The 17854-nt window shown below is 49.3% G+C and overlaps 1 protein-coding gene across 4 annotated transcripts in view; it reads right to left on the reverse strand.

Annotated features, from left to right (window-relative positions):
• Positions 1-17854, reverse strand: part of MBP (myelin basic protein) — an 85424-nt gene that overhangs the window by 62450 nt on the left and 5120 nt on the right. The gene's annotated exons all lie outside the window — the stretch shown is intronic.

Genomic DNA, 17854 nt, shown 5'->3' on the forward strand with positions numbered 1-17854 from the left:
GCGTCCCATGGCGTCACTGGGTTTGCACAAGCCAGCAGGTCACCTTAGACCTGTCCCCCGCGACCAGGCTCCAAGGACAGTCACAAACTGTAACTTTCCGTGATGTACTCTTTTCACAGAACGTGTGAGTCCCGAGTTCCTGCTGAACACAGAACAGCTTTCCCTGAAAAGTCACAAATGAATCGTCCCCTAAAATGGGAAGAGGGGGTTTCTAAAATACTGCATATGCCCGCATGACAGGGGTGTTGTGGTCCATGTTCAGAAAACACGGAATTGCCTGGTATCTGAGTTTCTCCAAAGCCCGTATGTACTGGGTGCCTCCTCTGTGACTAATGATGGTGATGAATGCCCATCTTCGGAAGGTCCCCAGTGGACATCCACAGGATGGGCGAGAAAGGAGCAGTGACATTTCAGTGTCACCTCCCAGTGTGTGGGGGTAAGTGAGCTGTGACACAGTGGAGAGTAAACAGCCAACCCCTTCACATTATGTAACTGGAAACTGGGACAGGTGACATTCCAGCAAGAGCCCCACGCAGAGAGAGACTGTACACGGGCAGGACTTCAAACAACGATGATTAAAGCAGCAGGACTGACTGCAAACGGAAGCCGGTTCTCCTGGGGATAAACACCCTCCAGGGCCCTGGAGAATAGTGCAAACTCTCGTGTTTCCTGACATGACAGAGAAAAAACAATTATTTTAAAATGTACACTTTTAAAAATGCAAGTCTACCTCTGCAGGTAATTTTGGAATCCAATGCGATTGTAGGAACTACCTTCCCCATTTAAGTTAGACAACAATGAAAAACCTTTATGGGGTGTTCTCACTGGGAAATTGGAGGTTTGGGCACGTATGGTGTATGCTTGACAGGAACAGGTACAAAAGGGAAAGAGAATTCGTGTTGGCCTGCTGGGGTCTAACCTGCAGTCTGAAAACATGAATGTGTGGACTTGGGGACGCTGGTCTGACAGCTGGGTGGACAGCTGTCACTCTGACGTTTGACCCTCTGATTCTGTGCAGGGTGTTAACCAAATATTGAGAACTTGCAATATGTATATAATACATACAATAACAGAGCACCAAACATTTGTGGATCTACCGCCCTGTTTCAGAAATGAGAATTGGTCTATTCTAAACTGAAGGCAGGTGAAATGCTTAACTTCTTTTCACTGAAGTTGACTGACAGCTTGTACTTTCCGGGTTTTCCGGCTGGGGGCATAAAGAACCTCACGTCACCATCTCTGTTCTCACAGGGCAGCAGCTCCAACTGACCTCCTAACCCTATTTTAATCAATACTTTGGAGAATTCAAGTCTCCTGGACACAGAAGTAGCAAAATTTTGGGCCAGGCTTTTGAATGTGTACAAAACTGGTTAGATTTGATTGGGGCACCTGATTACTAGAAAGAGACTTTTATAGGTGGCATTTAGAGCAGGCAGATTCTAGCCTTAAATGCACAATTTACATGGTGGCAGGAAAAGACAAGAAAAGCAAAGCAAGGACTGATGCATGGCAACGCCCCTCCCTCGTCACTGGGAAGATGGTTCTGGAACGCACTCGCCGGGCACTGGTGGTGCAGGGCTGCACGGTGGTGAGAAGGATGGCGTGCATGCACGTGGGTGAGGGGCAGCGCTGCGGGCGGGAGGGTGGGCTTGCAGAGGCTGCGCCCTTGCTGTGACTGTGCCAGACAAGCCGGCACCAGCAGCTGGGCTCTGCAAGGGGCTGAAAAGAACCATCTGCCCAGAAAAGACTCGGACATTGGAGGTCATCTTCATTTCATCTCCTTTTTGCAATTAATCAAACTGAGAGCAAGAGAAAACGGGCCAACATGTGGAATGCTGCACGGGAGCCAGGCGGACTCTGAAGCCTCCTCGGGTAACTCGAGAGCGTTTTGTGAAATATTGAACAAGGAACGTGTGGGGAGCAGGAACAACTTTTAGGTTATATCAGGACACCCTCCTCAGGCTGACACTCAGTTCTAGATGAGATTCCCAACAGCTGCTGGGTTAGAGAAAATGTCCCTGTTCAGACGATTATCTATTCTCGCTGCACTAGCTAGAGGGCAAAATTAGGCGTGAGCAGTAAGTCAGCGGTCAGGACGGACTGGAAAGCCATGCAATCTTAGCCATTTGGCTGCATTTCTAATAACATGCTCTGCTGTGTCTGAGATTACTGCACATTATCTGGTGGAGACCCTGAAGAAATCACAGAGCAGTTCCCCATAGCATGTGAGTGAATGCCTGTGAGTGGCAGAACTGAAATGCTGGGGGCACAAGCAAGTGGTAGTTCAACCACTTGTATTCTTTGGGTAGTTCTAGCTCTTCAAAGTGCAAACAAGGCACTTGAGACCTGGGTCCCAATTTGGCCTCCTGCTGGGCAAACTAGGGCAGGTTTCTCCACCTCTCTGAGCCTCAGTTTCCCATACAGGAGAAGCAGTGATGGCTCCCTCACTGCCCTGTGAGAAGGAAGTGCACCCTAGGGGCTGGTAAGGGGGGGCGGGGTGAAGGTGAGCCTAGGGGCTGGCTGGTCTCTCTCCTCCCACCAGGTGCCTCTGACCAGGGTGGGTGGTGAGCAGTGGAGCAAACGTCTCCCAGCTATCTAGCGATCCACCATCACACCCATATTGCAGAGAACATACGTAGACACCCACTTTTAAACTGCCAAGTTCAGGGACGGGAAAGGTATAAAAAGGCAGCGGCCCTTGAGTCCAGCAGTGACATCACACAACAGCCCACACAAAGCTCCCTGTCCATCACAGGCCACCCAGGTGCATGAAGTGACGCAGCTCCTGCAAGTTCAAGGCCATACTCAGGGGGGAAGGTACAGCGCAGGGAACATGCTGACGACGTCGTAATAACCCTGCCTGGGGCCGGGGGGCACTAGACTCACCCGGGGCTCACTGTCAGGCACCTCAACATCTAACCACTACGCTGCACACCTGGAACTCACATCACATTGGCTGTCAACTCTAACTGAAAAGTAACAAGAAACACTACACACTATACTAGGTGGGGGCAGTGAGAGGAGGGACAAGGCGATTCGGAGGCTCCAGAGGCAGCCGCTCCCCAGTCTGGGGAAGCCTTCTGAGGTAAAATGCCAAGGCGGCTGTTTCTGAGGTCCTCCCGAGTGCTTTCTTCCAGGTAATGGAATTGCTGTGAAGTCTTTTGTTTCAATAAGTTACTGTAAGCTAGAGAAGCCTCAGCTCAAGTCTTCCTAGAGAAGGGGCTCAATAGATGTGGTCGCCAGGTCACCCTACGTGTCTCCCCAAAACTTCCAGAACGAGAGGAGATGAACAGGAACGTTAGGTGCCGTGAGGCAGATGGCGTGTGGGGTCCAGCGTCTGTTATCTGCCGGCCATTGTACGTCCGGCTCGTTCCCCGCCAACCTGTCTGGCTGCATTTATGCCCATGTTGTAGGAAACGGGTCACAGTTGTATTGTTTTTACAGACTTATGGTTCTTTTGGCTTTGGTTTCATAATGTACTGTTGATTACGCAACGGTTTTTTAATTTTTTTTTTTTTTAGTCCATGTTTAAGAAAGTACTTCCTAAAATTAATGTTTCTATGGAGATACAGGATTAATTTTACAGTGATGTGCTTTCTCCCTTAAGTTATATATTTACAGGAATAACCCTATAAATTTTATCCCCATTTTATAGTTGAGAAAACAAAGTTTAGAAGACCGAATCTATATATGAGAATAAGAATGCCTCTAGGAATATATTTTAGTTAGAAATAGGGGTTCCCTGGATATTACTTACATTATGAATATGTGTTATGTGGAAGAAAGTGTTACGGTAGGTCTAAGGTATCATACGTTTCTGTTATTCAAACAAGAAAGAGAAATAAGACGTCACTCCAATAAGCAGCCCCGAGAAAAATGTCTGAATGACGAGGGCCTGGTCCTTACAAACACCTGTACGTGGACACACGAGTTTTATAATGAAAACTGCAGACTTTCTTCATTCCCCACCTGACATCTCGCAATGACAGCTGGTGAAGGATTATCTGGGAGTTATTCCAGGCCTGCCAATCATTACTGATCGTGGGGCTGAGCCAGTTTAATGTCTCTCAGCTCCTGACTTCCCGTCTGTGACAGGGAGATAACCATGCGTGCAGGCCCTAGGATCAAATAGGTAGCAGACGAAAGCCACCAGCCCCGACCACATCCCAACGTCATCACCCCCTTCTCTCCCTCAGAGAACGGCTGTGTTACACACGGTGCTGTGTGCACAGGAGACAGACAGGGAGCTAACGAGGACCCCAAAGCACTCATCTTCCACATACATCTTAACTGTCAAAGCTCCCCTTGTCCTAAAAATCTTTCAGTAAATACCTTGCGTCATAATCAGTAGATACATTGCTTCACAAACCACAAGGCAATGTGTCTTTTTCATCAGTCTCTGGTGTGACTATTTATGTATAAAATTTCAGAGTAAGTTTTTCTCTGTCCTGATGCATTTGTGTAAGTGCAAACATTGACAGTAAAAATGCCATAGGACGTCTTTTGTGGGGTCCCCGCTGGGTCCCAAAGGGGGCTCAAGCAAGAAAGCACAGTTAGTACCTGAAAAGCTTCGCACTGGGACCTGTTTACTGTCATTCCCAGCCAAGAGGAGAATCAACGTGTACTCAGGGCGGCAGAATTTAAAACTTCCATCAGGGGGTCACTTTTGCTTTCTGTGATTTTGAAATTCACTGAGGAAATGTTCACACAGTTCCACATGCTTCGCCAGCCCTGGTTGGGAGTTGCCGCTTTTCACTAGACGTTAACAGTCATTCCAACAGCACCGCTGCGATTCCTGACATCTAGGAAACCAGGACATTGGACCCAGCGGCTCTCACCCCTCATTCCTGGATGCCCCAAGGAAACATGCAGTAAACAGCTGCGGAAAAGGGACACCTTGTCCTTCAATTAAATCTGCGGGTCACTAGTGTTGGCTGAGGAACCCCCAAATGTTGGTCAGTGTGTCGTGTATTCTGGAGAGGCCTAAGTACACATTCTGGAAGAATGAAAAATAAGGGAAAGAAGACCGTGGATTTGCATCGGCCGGAAAAGGCTTCTTTGACCTGTGAACTGTGTGTTCAAGACCGAGGGAGACCCTGTGTAGAGTTTAGACTGACAGAGTGTAGACAAAGTGCCGTGGGAGTGGCATCACCTGATAGGTAATAAGACAGGAAACACCAAGAATTGCAAAGGGCATCAGCCTGTCCTCCTCCACGCTCAAAGCGAGGCAGAGAAGCACTCTGGAGAGCCGCAGACTGACCCCCGACCCCAGCACCCCTCAGCCTCGGGCCTCGGGCGCCAGACCGGCCTCGGCCCTGAGAACCCTGTGCTGCGCCGGGTCCGGCAGGTCTGTGAGGCTTCCCAGGCCGGGTGCTTTCTGTGGTGGGTGTGTTTGCAGGAGGCCAGAAGGCTGGCAGCCCTCCCTGCAGGAGAACAAATCCTCCACTGAAAGGCGACAGGATGTTGACAGCATGAAGTTGGAGGGCACACAGATGATTGCATGCTTGACTTTTAAAAGAAAACCCAAGGAGCAAATTTAAAAGAACAAGGAACTCATGTATGAAATAAAACAAAAGACACCTGGAGAAAAATGAAGCTGAGTGACAGGCTTGCATTCCTTCACTGCCCTGTTCTGCCTCCCTCCTCCCTCCCTCCTCTCTTCTTCCCTCCCTCTCTCCCTCCCTCCTCCCTCCCCCCTTCTCCATTCTCTACCTTTTTCTGTATCAGTATCCAGGCGCCTATGCCTGCTTTCTGTAGAAAATCATTTTTATTTCTTATAACATCCCTTTTCAGAACATAGTAAACAGCTATCAACATCACCAAAACAGCAACCAAGAAAATAAACACACACACACACACACACACACACACACACACATGCACACGCACACGCACACGCACACGCACACAAGACGAAAGGAAAGAGGCCACTGCACAGACTGGAACAAGCAGCCAGTGCTGAAGAGGCCACGTTTGGTTTCTGAGTGAATGTGACAGCCAACCTCTGAGATCCACAAGCATCCCAGCCCCGTCCTGCCATCACATTCACACCTCACAGGGGCGACCTTGGAAATGTTTGAAAGGTGCCACAAATCCCCGTTTGTCAACATGGCCAACTGAACATGCAGGAAAGCCTGCCTTCCGGTCCCAACCACTGAGCCCCATTCACCGAGAGCACACCGGCCCGTTTAATTCTTTCAAATGAAGTACTAACAGCTCTCGGAGCCAGGACACTGAGATTTCAAGGATTCTGAACTATGTCCCGAGAACAGAGGTGGGAAGGAGGGGGGCTTTCCTAAGCGTGGTCGCTGACTCGGAGAAAGGCAGCGGGTTTTCCCGCACTTTCTCCCCTTTCAGAGAACCATTTCCTATCAGTTGAGGGAAAGTCTCATTGGTCCTGACCCCCTCCCGCTGCCTCAGGGCTGCTGACTCACTCATGGTCCCCCAGAAGCACTCAGACAGGAAACCCCTCACCCCCAGGCCAGCGCAGAGCCACCCACAGACACCCAAACGCTTACTCCCCAGCAGGGGCACTCACATATCGTCTCCCATGAAAGTTCACATTTTGAAGGCAGTGACAGGCAAATGCTAGCACACAGTTTTGTCACTTCGAAGGTCATTTAACATTTCTTCCCCTCTCACTGTCTTAGAAGCCACTAGAAAACAACATAATGGTGACAGCTTTAGAAAGCTTTTCTCTCTGACTGTCCCCAGCGTGGAGTGTATGAAATCTTTACAGACTGCCCACTCTGCAAACCAGCCCACTGTCTTCACTGCACAGACGCCAAACACAGAGATGGACCAGAACACACATTGAACTCCTTACTTGTCTCATCAGCAACTGTGTGCTGGGGATGGAGGGGGGCCATGCCCCTGACCATGGCTGTTGTGGGTTGTACTGTGTCCCCCCAAAAGACATGACAGAAGGTCCTAACCCTGTGACTATGACCTTATTAGGAAACAGCGTCTTTGCAGATGTGACAAGTGAAGAGGGGGTTGTGTTGGAGTAGGGTGGGCCTGACCCAATAACTGGTGTCCTCATAAGAGAAAGAAGAGGGAGATTTGGACACTGATGCTGGGAGAGGAGCATGGGGGGAAAGGCCGTGTGACAACTAATGCAGAGACCATGGTGGTGGCGCATCTATAAGTAAAGGGACGCCCAGGATTGCCGCAGCCACTGAAGCTGGAAGAGGCCAGGACGGACCCTCCCCGTGAGCTTTCAGAGGGAGCCCAGCCTAGCCGATGCTTCGCTCTTGGACTTTTGGCCTCCAGAACTGAGGGAAACACATTTCTTTACTAAGTCAGCCAGTGTGGGGCCCTTTGTTACAGCAGCCTTGGGAAACGATTACAGAGGGAAAATGGCACACACAGGGAGACCTACACGATGAGCAGAGGGGCAGGTAGAGACCAGGGGGCAGGAGGGGAGCAGTGCTCCAGGCGAGGGCATGGCTTGTGCTAAGGCCCTGGGGTAAGAGAGGCCATCAGCAGAGTGTGAGCGTGACGTGGAAGTGACTGAGTACTATCAAGGTGCTGAAGAGCAGGACCTTCCAGGTGGCCGTACTAAGCATCAGGTCAGACGGCATACTGCAGGTGACAAATCATGTCCTTCCATCCATTTGGGGGGGGGGGCGATTTGATTCTATTCTCCAGAGAATTCTCTGAAAGCCTGTGCTGTGGAGCAAAGGTTTGCATCTTGCCAAAACCTGTGAGTTGAAACCTAACCAGTAAGGCTGCGGTACCGGGAGGCGGGGCCTTCGGGAGGGGATTAGCCATGAGGGCGGGGCCTCATGACAGGATTAGTGCCCCCCCCATTAAGGAGACCTCAGAGCGCCCCTTCGCCCCTCCGTCATGGGAGGACCCCGCGAGAAGACGCCATCTGTGAACCAGGAAGCGGGTCCTCACCGGGCACTGAATCTGCCGGCACCTTGATCTTGGACTTCCAGCCTCCAGGACTGTGGGAAAGAGATGTGTGTTGTTTGTCAGCCCCAGACCGTGCTGTTCTGTTATAGCCGCCCGAACGGCCACACAGCCTGTACTGGTCCGAGAAGGACCAGGTCAAAGCTCGGTTCGGAAGTCCCAATCCATCCGGGAGGGTTCTCCGAGGCAGCGGGCGGCCGCAGCACTGGGTGTTCTCGGCCCTGATCAACGGAAACACTTCCAGAACTCAGCCTGGACTCACCACATCACAAGCGTCTGGGAAGGAAGAGGCGGCTGGATTTGGGGCACAGGAATTTTTGCTTTGGGGTAGCAGATAATATCCATAAGCTAGTTATACCCATCCTTTGTTTTCTCCAGGCTCATACGATATAAGTAGGTTTACAGCACAGAACACTGCCTTAAAGTTATCAAAAATCATTTTAAAAGAAAATTACGCAATTGCAGAAGAATGAAGTTTGTTGGAAATCTGACTGCATCCCTCACTTTGTAGAGAAAGTCATTATCAGAACAAGGCAACAAATTCCGTCCTGGAGATCCCAGCTACCAGCGTTGCTCTAATGTCACCTGCCAACTACAAGGTGTGCTCCTGGAGGAAAAGAGACGCAGGTCAAACAGGAGTTCCTTAATGCTTACGTTAGATTCACCTGTAGACAGTCTCATTACTACAGTCGCAAGTGCACGGTTAGGCAAGGTGTTGACTTTCCTCAGCTCTCACAGAGAGAGACCAAATTCTCCGTGTAAAAATAGGAAGTCACAGGAAGCTGACCTTGCTCTGGAATACCTGGCATGCTAGCCAGGCCTACAGTCACGTGGGATGGGCCTTTCTGACTCAGCGAGGGGAGCTGGCCCAGCAGGCAGGGCACACCCTTTCCCAGGCGGGCAGGCGGGGAGTCTGGAGACTTGGCAGCCCTGGTGGCCTGTCAGTCATCGCCAGTGAGGGTGGGTACCCCTGGCCTCCATGCACAGCCTCCAGAGCAGGTGTGTCCCTCCCACTGTCCCACCAAGAGGCCCAGCAGCTGGGACAAGACAGGCCCCAGCTTCAGAGAGAAGCACCCAAGTGGGTAAGAGTGCCCAGGGCATGCCCCCTCTTGTAGGCAGCTGCTCTCTCGGCTTGCTCGGAGGGTTTGGGCCCATGTGCCTCCTTATCTATACACCCAGAGGGTAAATGATACTTCCTGGAGCAGTTGTGGAAATAGTTAGTTAATATTTTACAGACACCTGAGGACACAAGCCATTAGTCAGAGGAGTAATAAACCCCAGTAGGCACTTTGCCCTCTGTGACCGGCCCCTGTACCCTGTCTCCCTCCTTTGCCAAGGCAGGGGGCCAGGCATGTGCCATCACCTCAGGCCCGTGTGAGCCCATGACCCAGGACACCAGCACTGGGAACAGAGGGCACACGGACACTTTGGGCACTGCTTCTGGCCACAGCCAGTGATCAAAGGACAAGAGCATTTGCTTGGCCCAGTGCGTTTTAATCTACCTCTAGAACCGCCCATACCTTCCTTAGCAACGGGCATGACGGAGCTTGATAGTTGTGTGTAGGGAGGAGATGTGTCAGCTCAGGTGCGGGTTTGCATGTGGCCTGGGCCAAAAAGAGCTACAGTCTGAGAGCTGACTAAAATAAACCCAACCTTTCTGAAAACATGGAGGACACTGAATTCAAGAATTGCTGACCTGACATCTCCAGATTATAATCACCGATCCTGCCACAGTCCCGCAGGAGACATGGCTCAGAGCCCATCTCCTAATGGGCGCACTATTTTACTGGGTGACTTCCTTCCAGAACCTTCTAGAACCTTCCAGATTCTAATCAGAGGAACGAATGCTATGCATGGTCATCAACCCCACCATGGGCCCCCAGGAGACATGGCTCCGAGCCACGCTTTTGGGCACCACGTCTTTACATAGCGTGCAACATTTTACCAGGCAAGTCCTCATTTCTTAATACACAGTAGAAAGAGGGTGCTAGCAAAGGACAATTATATTTAACGAAAAGGGAGGGAGACAGGTCCCAAGAGAGTATGATGCAATGAAAAGGACTCTGAATTCGGGGTCGGGAACCTTGGATGGCGGCCGTGGCCGTTTGTGAGGCGCTATCTGAATGCTTCAGAAGCATGTCCTCTTCATCCGTTCACTCTCCGCTGAGGTATCGTTCTGCCCCTCATCTTACAGAGGACGAAACGCTTAGGTCAGAAAGATTCCGTCACACGAGCTCACACAGCAGTTATTGGCAGGGCCTCGGTCTGAGCTGTGTGTGTGGCTACAACACCACATGCGGTCTCCAGAGTTCTAGTTCAAGTTTGGCCATGAGCTGACTGGATGACTTGGGCAAGGCACGTAATTTCTTCAAAAGAAGGCTTTCTCGATGCATTAAGTCTTGGATTTATTAAGGAACAGCGCTCCATGGAGAGGTTAGAGGGCACTGTGCCCTTCATTTCACACCTTTTAATGGATGCTCTGAAGACTCAAACCCTCCAGGCCAATGTGGGCCAGGGCGGCATGCCTCTTTCCTCTGACATGGAAACTTTTGCAGAGTGACAGCAACTAATGAGCATTACAGAAACATACCATGGAATTAAGTCTCTTTTAAAACTGTTATTAAAAGTGGTATTTAAACGAATAGTTAAATGACAGCTATCTAGAGCACATGACATATATTATGAACCTAAGGCTGGCAACGAGCTTGCATTTTGAACTTGAACTCTTGAAGGGGTTTCTGCATGCCATTTAGTTTCTAAGTGGTATCTTTAAGGAGGAAAAAGGCCAGCGTCCTCTCAGAAGGCAATGGTTTATCACCATAGGTTGAGCCCTGACCTTTTATTGCTCCATTAAAATTAAGATTATTCAGGAATGTCTTTTATAGGAAATAGAGAGTGTGGTTTGAAAAATACAGACATCTCTGCCGAGTATAATTGCTACAATGTGCCTACCTGACACACATCACAGTTATAATAAAGTATCTTCATCACTTATACTGCCCTAAATCACAACATTTCCTATTTGGCCTTTTCTAATTTGACTCTAATCACAGAAATCAAATGACAGGTGGTAACATCCAAAGACCATATGGGACAGACTTACTGCAAAAGCGTGTGAGCAGCCGGGAGGATGTCTGAGTTTTGGTCCCCACTGTCCCAAGCAGCTGGCAGCCTCAAATGGGTCCCCTGGCCTCTGACCCCCATGTGCTGTCCTCCTGGGGAGAGAAGGGGTCTGTACTGGGGGGCTTAGGGCCCAGGAGCTGGGAACCGCACTCTGATTCCCACAGGGATGGGCCTGGACCCACCACCTGCTCTGCACCTGCTGACCAGCCACCTGAGACCTTCAAACACTGAGCATTTCCTGACCAGGTTTGAGCAAAGCCATCCGTGAAGTGTCCGACTGCTGACAGCTGCCTCCTCACGCCAGAGGCCCAGGCCAAGACGAGGGACGATGAAAACTCATTATGTGAGTGTCTACTGGTGCTTGGTGCCAGAGAGAGCAGCGAGGGGCAGAGGGATCATACACCCACGTGCACACACGTCTACACTATGTTCCTGTTCTGTGTCCTCAGGACACTGGGAGGACAACTCAGCACACGTCGCCGGCCCGTTGCTCTCAGGAGAGCGTCCTCATGCCTCAGCTCCTCGGCCTCACACAGCTTTACAGGGAGACAGCGCATCACCAGAAAGGAAACGCAGCAGACAGAGAACCCGGTGCCCACGGTCTGTCCTCAGGGGAAGCCCGGCCTTCAGTTTGTCCACTGCTGTGTCTCTAGCACATACGACAGTGGCTGCCACAAAGCAGGTACTTAATAAATACCTAAGTGACCGGGAGAGTGCCAGATGAAACACTGAAGCTATTCCCTCTACCCAAACCACACACACACACACACACACACACACACACACACACCCCCCCCACGTATGTTTCGAGGCCACCAGGCCCATCCTTGGATCACGGCATCACACCTGACCACAGCAACGTGTGGACAGGAGGGGCCAGAGTGGAGGCATGGCCGCAAGGACCAGCAGGCCAGGTAGAGGGGCCAGGTCCCCGCACTCTCCCACCCCAAGAGCAGCGCTCAGGAGCAGGTGGGCTGAGGCCTAACTAGGGCAGTGTCTCCCCTGAAAACAGAAGCCCTTGTTGAGAAGGAACAAAGGACACCGCAGAAAGGAAGCGGCGGGGCACCCCTGCCCACAGGCACTGCTCCCAGGGAGGAAACGGGGCTTGGCACAGATGGTGGGGTGCCAAGCTCAGAGGGTGGTGGGCAGAGCCAGAGGTGCTGGCCCTGCAGACAGACCTGCCTCCCTCATCTCTGGACCAGAACCTCCAAGGTGGGCTGCAGGGACAGCATGAGCAGCAGACTCCATGCAAGGGGTCCACTGGGGCCTGGGCCAGCAGCCCTCCCCATGCATGAGCACGCAAGGTGCCCATGGTCGAGGGCCAGTGCAGACCCTAACGTGGGCCAGCAAGGGGACCCAGCATGCAGGCGGGGACTCTGCCCTTCAGAGGAAAGGGGCACTTGTGACCACATGAGTGTGCAGCAGTGCTTGACACACGAACCACTAGTTACAACAAGCAGAACCAACCCACCATTCACGTGGGGAGGGCTCTCACAGGGACCATTACCGTTTCAAAGTGCTAATTCAGAGACTACACTCTCCTGTAAGCTTCATCCAAATGTTAAAACAGAAACATTGAGACCAGGTTGATCCACGTGGCTCCTGGTACAGACACCGGCCTCCAGGAGAGGGCAGCCCGGTCACCTGCCCCGACAGGCTACACACCATAGGCAGGCCCAGGGTGGCGCCCCACGGAGACCCCACCTGCGTGTTCTTTCTGTCGTGAAGCCCAGGGGCGCAGTGCGGGTCTGGGCTTCACCTGCTGAGTAACGAATGCATCCGGCCTCTCTCCTCTCTGCCCACTTTCACAACCCCGTCCCTGGGTGTCCAGAACATACTATGCAAACATCTGTAATTAGTCACGAAACCCACTGTGTCATCCTTGTGGGGAGAACTCTAGGGAAAGTGACTAGGAAGGTCTAAGAAAAAGATGGGGCGCGCCTGGGATTTGGAACACCCAAACCATCCCCCGTCAGGCCCATGGGACCTCAGGCATGGTGGTCAGTAAGTGTGGCCCATTGAGAGAAGCCAGGAACTAACTCCATGAGTGGCGTCCAGGGGACAATGGTCAGATTCCTCTTCAACCTGTGGCATGAAAGCAAGTGAAGTCTCAGATCGGGACTCAGCGACACAACTGTGGTATTAGCCCAACAAAAATTCCACCTAGGACCTTTCCTATCTTTATGCACCAATGTAGTGTTTTTCCAATAGTGTGAAATTTTGTCCAAATGCGTAATTTCACAGTAATGTATAAATTTAATATGTAAATTTCACATTAAAATGTACTTTAAGTTCCTATAGCACACTTTATTTTGGTGTTGCCAATCCAATGTGTGCATGTGTGTGTGTGTATACATATACATATATCACGACATTTCACTGCATTGTCAGAAAGGCCGTCTGCCAGGTTTGCTCACTTCTATATCCCACCACCCTTCGCATAACAATTTCCAACCACTGGTCTGAAACAAATAAGGTTAGCTTTTAATATCTGGTTTAAATCTGCTCTCTTCAAAAATAAATCTTGACATAGAAAAATAATGACAAAATAAAAGAGTCATCATTTCTCTTTTCAGACCACACTACCTTCCAACAGCAACATTAAATGATGTATCAAAGCTCTGTATGCATTACGCTGTCTCTGACACACAATTTATCCTCTTTATATTTCTAGGAAGACAACTGCAGCTGGTGTGTGCACTTCATAAATCCTCGGTCTCTGCTATTCCAAGGTTATTACATCTGCAGACATCTGAAAAAACAGAGTAAAAACGACCCCCCCACACACACACAGAAAGAGAAACCCAGCTCCTAAAACTCATCTTGGTTTACTTTATTAAATGTCTGCTTTCTCTGGCCCCTTAAGGCAGCACAGTAAGGGCGCCCACGGTCCGACTGGAGAAGGACCGGGGCACAGGGCGCAGTTACGCGAGTGCGGCCTCCGCTCGGCGGTGGGATGAGGCAGAACAGGCCCCGGAGGACGGACATGCTGCGCAGGCGGCGGGCGCACTAGCACGAGTGCAGTGTGTTGTCTCCCAGAAGGGAAGTGCGTCCTGGGACGTTTAAGGCCCTTGGGGGCCAAAGGCTCCCAGCCCCGTTGGCTGAGCCCGGCAGGGAGACTGACGTCTAGGGAAGGAGGTGCGGGAACAGCCCAGGCCCAGGCTGAACCGGGACTCGGGGAAGAGAATAAACACAGGTCAGGGAGGCGGCCTGGAGGATGAACTGGGTTTAGGAGGGAAGAGACTTACAGCCTGGTGTGCGCTGGCGACCGCGGCAGGTGCCCTTCCATCTAGCGGGGCAGCGCCTCCGGCTGTGGCAACGCAGGGCTGTTCGCCAATCCTTTGTTTGGGAAAACTTATCTGTGGCCTTGCACCTTCCCTGCTCGTTCAGCGCAGGAACTGAGCGTGCCCCATCCTGGTGTCCCAGGGAACGCGGGGCACAGCTCGTCACAGGTACTGGGTGACGGTTAAATAGCAATCGTGCATTTGCTCGATTGGGGGAGCGTGCTTCACAGCACTGCATGTTTTTCCTTTTCATAGTTTAGCAAAAATGTTAGATTTCAACTATGCAGAAGCCGGATGAGGAATCTGAGTGTCTATAAATATTCCTCGTCAGATATGCTGGCGCTCACAAGGCAGGAAACCAAATGCTGTTCTCCAAAGGTGGAGGAAGCATCAAAAATAAGCGTGCAAATTAAAATATACTGTCATCATGGAACTGTGTCCTCCATGAGCCATTCTCTCTAACACAGTCAGCTTATCAGTGAAACGCAAAGAACTTTGCGATTGTAAGAAAGCACGTGTGAGCACATGCACGTGTCTTTGGAAAGTCTGTGTGGACCGAGGCATACATCCGGCACTCTCGTCCACACCTCCTTTCACTCAGAGCCGGGCCCTCAGAGTCTACTTGGGAGCTCATTAAAACACACATCCTGAGCCCCACAACCATGACCGCGTGTGGGGTGGCAGAAACGGGGGCCTAGGGCTCTGAATCTTGTAAGAATTCTGGGTGAAATGTATGCAGGTGGTTGGCAGACCCCCCCAAGGGAATGTCAGTGCCAACCTCGTGCCACAGCTTGGTGAGGACACGCGGAGGCCATGGCTGGTGCTTTGGTGGCGAGCTGGCCACTGTCACTTCCGATCAGATTCAGGTGCATTTGTTTTATGTGTGTGTTGCCTCTGGGTTTCAGGATCAGACTCGGACGAAGCAGAGTTAGAGCAGAGCTTTTCTTCCTCTGTTTAGGTTGGTAGTTGCTGTGCAGGTGGCCTCCTATGTCTGCAGGACCTCCCGGGTGGAGCTGTCCTTGCTCCTGCCCCCAGGGTGGCACTGACCGTTCTAACCAGAGGGGTGGGTAGGATGTGGGGCCGCTGCCCTCTGGGAGATCCCATGTGGCCTGACGCCCCCAAGTGTGGGGCCACCTCTTGTGCAGGGTAAGCAGCAAACAGGGCTCTCAGGAGCCTCCACTTAAAGTGAGGAAGGATGCATTTATTTTAATGTGACAGGACACCCCACATCAGAATGGACACTGATTTTGAAAAGGGGTCAGTGGCTGATCAGTGGTGACAAAAGGGGTGACACTTTTAGGCCATGGGGGAGTTTCTCTGCAGCCTGAAGCCACAACTTTCTCATAGGAAATGAGATCTAGTCAGAGGTCCTGGGCAGTTTTTCCTGAGGACATAATGCTTCTCCTTGGGAAGTACTGTAAATGCTAAAATGCAAAAATATTTGCAAGAGCTACTTACCCCGTGTTAGGAAATGCACTGGCTGATGCAGCGTGTGCTGCAATTCAGGCTGGTGGAAAGCCCTGCTTTGCTGGGCTCTATATTTATCACACATGCATGTGAGCACAACATGTACTGTTCTTTTGTGTATTTCCTTTTTTTCCAAGAAATAGAATTTTACTGTATTTATTTGCAACTGGCTCTTTCCCATTCACATTGTTCCTTTAAGTTTGACCTGTGTTGGTACCTGAAGTTCTAGGTAATTTACCTTAACTTTAGTGAATACATCATAGTATATACCCATAACCCTCCTCATGGGCCATTTGTCTGTTCCTCTCTTTCTTTAATATCAAAAATTTTACTTATTAAAATATGTGGGCATAGCTGAAATAATGTTGAGAGGGAAATTTATAACCTGAATGCTGACATCAGAAAAGAGGAAAGGTCTTACATCAATAATCTAAATTCTAACTCGAGAAACTAAAAGAGAAAAGTTAAATATATCCAAAGACAGTAAAAGGAAGGAAGAAAATAGTAACGATATGAGTATAAACCAGTGAAATTGAAAACAGAAAAACAACAGAGAAAAAAATCAATGAAACAAAAAACTAGTTCTTTGGGGGGAAAATCAATAAAATTCATCATTCTGTAGCAAGACTGACACACAAAGAGAGAGAAGATGCAAATCACCACTCTCAGGAATGAAACAAGGGCTAACACTACAGATCCTGTGGGTGTTAAAAAGAGAATAAGGGATTCTATGAACAACGATACACTCATGAATTCTACCACTTACAAGAAATGGGGCAATTTCTCAAAACCACAAACTATCATAATTCAACCAAGAGAGAATAAATAACCTACATAATCCCATAACTGTTAATGAAATTGAATTTGTAATTGAAATATTCTCAAAAAAGAACTCTTCAGGCCCAGATGACTTCACGGGAAAATTCTATCAAACATTTAAAGAAGAATTAATGCCAATTGTACACAATGTCTTCCAGAAATCAGAATAAGAGGGAACAATTTCCAATGCATTTTATGAGACTAGTGTTATCCCAAACTAGGAAAGACTGGACAGAGACTGAAAAATCACTGGCCAATATTGCTCAGGAACTTAGAAGCAAAAATCCTCAACAGAATATTAGCAAAGTGAACCCAGCAACATATAAAACTATCATACACGTGACCCAGTGCAATTTATTCCTGATATGCAAGGGTGTTCGACATTTGAAAAGTAAGTAATACAATCCATCATACTAACAGGTTAAATGAGAAATATCCCATGGATATTTTAATTGACACACACAAAAAACTGACAAACTCCAACACCCATTCATGATAAAACCCCTCAGCAAGCTAAGAATAGAGGGGAACTACCTCAACTCAATAAAGAACATCTACAAAAAACTCTATAGCTACATCATACTTAATGGTGCAAAAAGGATGCTTTACCCCTCAGATCAGGAACAAGGCAAGGAAGTTTACTCCTGTAACTCTTATTCAACATAGTGGTAGAAGTTTCAGCCAGTGCAATAAGACAAGGAAATGAAACACAAGGATAGAGACTGGAAGGGAAGAAATTATACTGTTCCATTTACAGATGACATGATGGTCTGAATACATATCAAAAGGAGTCTACAAAAAAACTTCCTAGACTGAGTGAGGGAATTCAGCAAGATTGCAGAGTACAAGATTAACACACAAAAATGATTCACATTTTTATAATACTAGCAACAATCATGTGAAATCTGAAGTTAAAAATGATTAAAAATTTCTCCAAAGAAAATGAAATAGGTACACTCTGAAAAAACACAGATTCAGGATCTGTATGCTGAAAGTTACAAAACCACTGATGACAGAAATAAAAAGGTCTAAATAAAGAGACAACTTGCGATCACAGAGTGGAAGACTCCACACAGGAGAACTATTCATTCTCCCCAAATTTATGTACAGATTTGATGAAATTCCTATCAAAACCCCACCAAGGGTTTTATAGACATAAACAGGCCTATTCTAACATTTATGGAAAGGCACAGGACAAATATGATTTTGATAAAGAACAACAAAGGGGGAAGACTCACTCTACG

The sequence above is a fragment of the Rhinolophus sinicus genome, chromosome 4 (assembly GCF_057876585.1).
Source record: "Rhinolophus sinicus isolate RSI-liver-muscle chromosome 4, RSI-T2T, whole genome shotgun sequence".
NCBI lineage: Eukaryota > Metazoa > Chordata > Mammalia > Chiroptera > Rhinolophidae > Rhinolophus > Rhinolophus sinicus.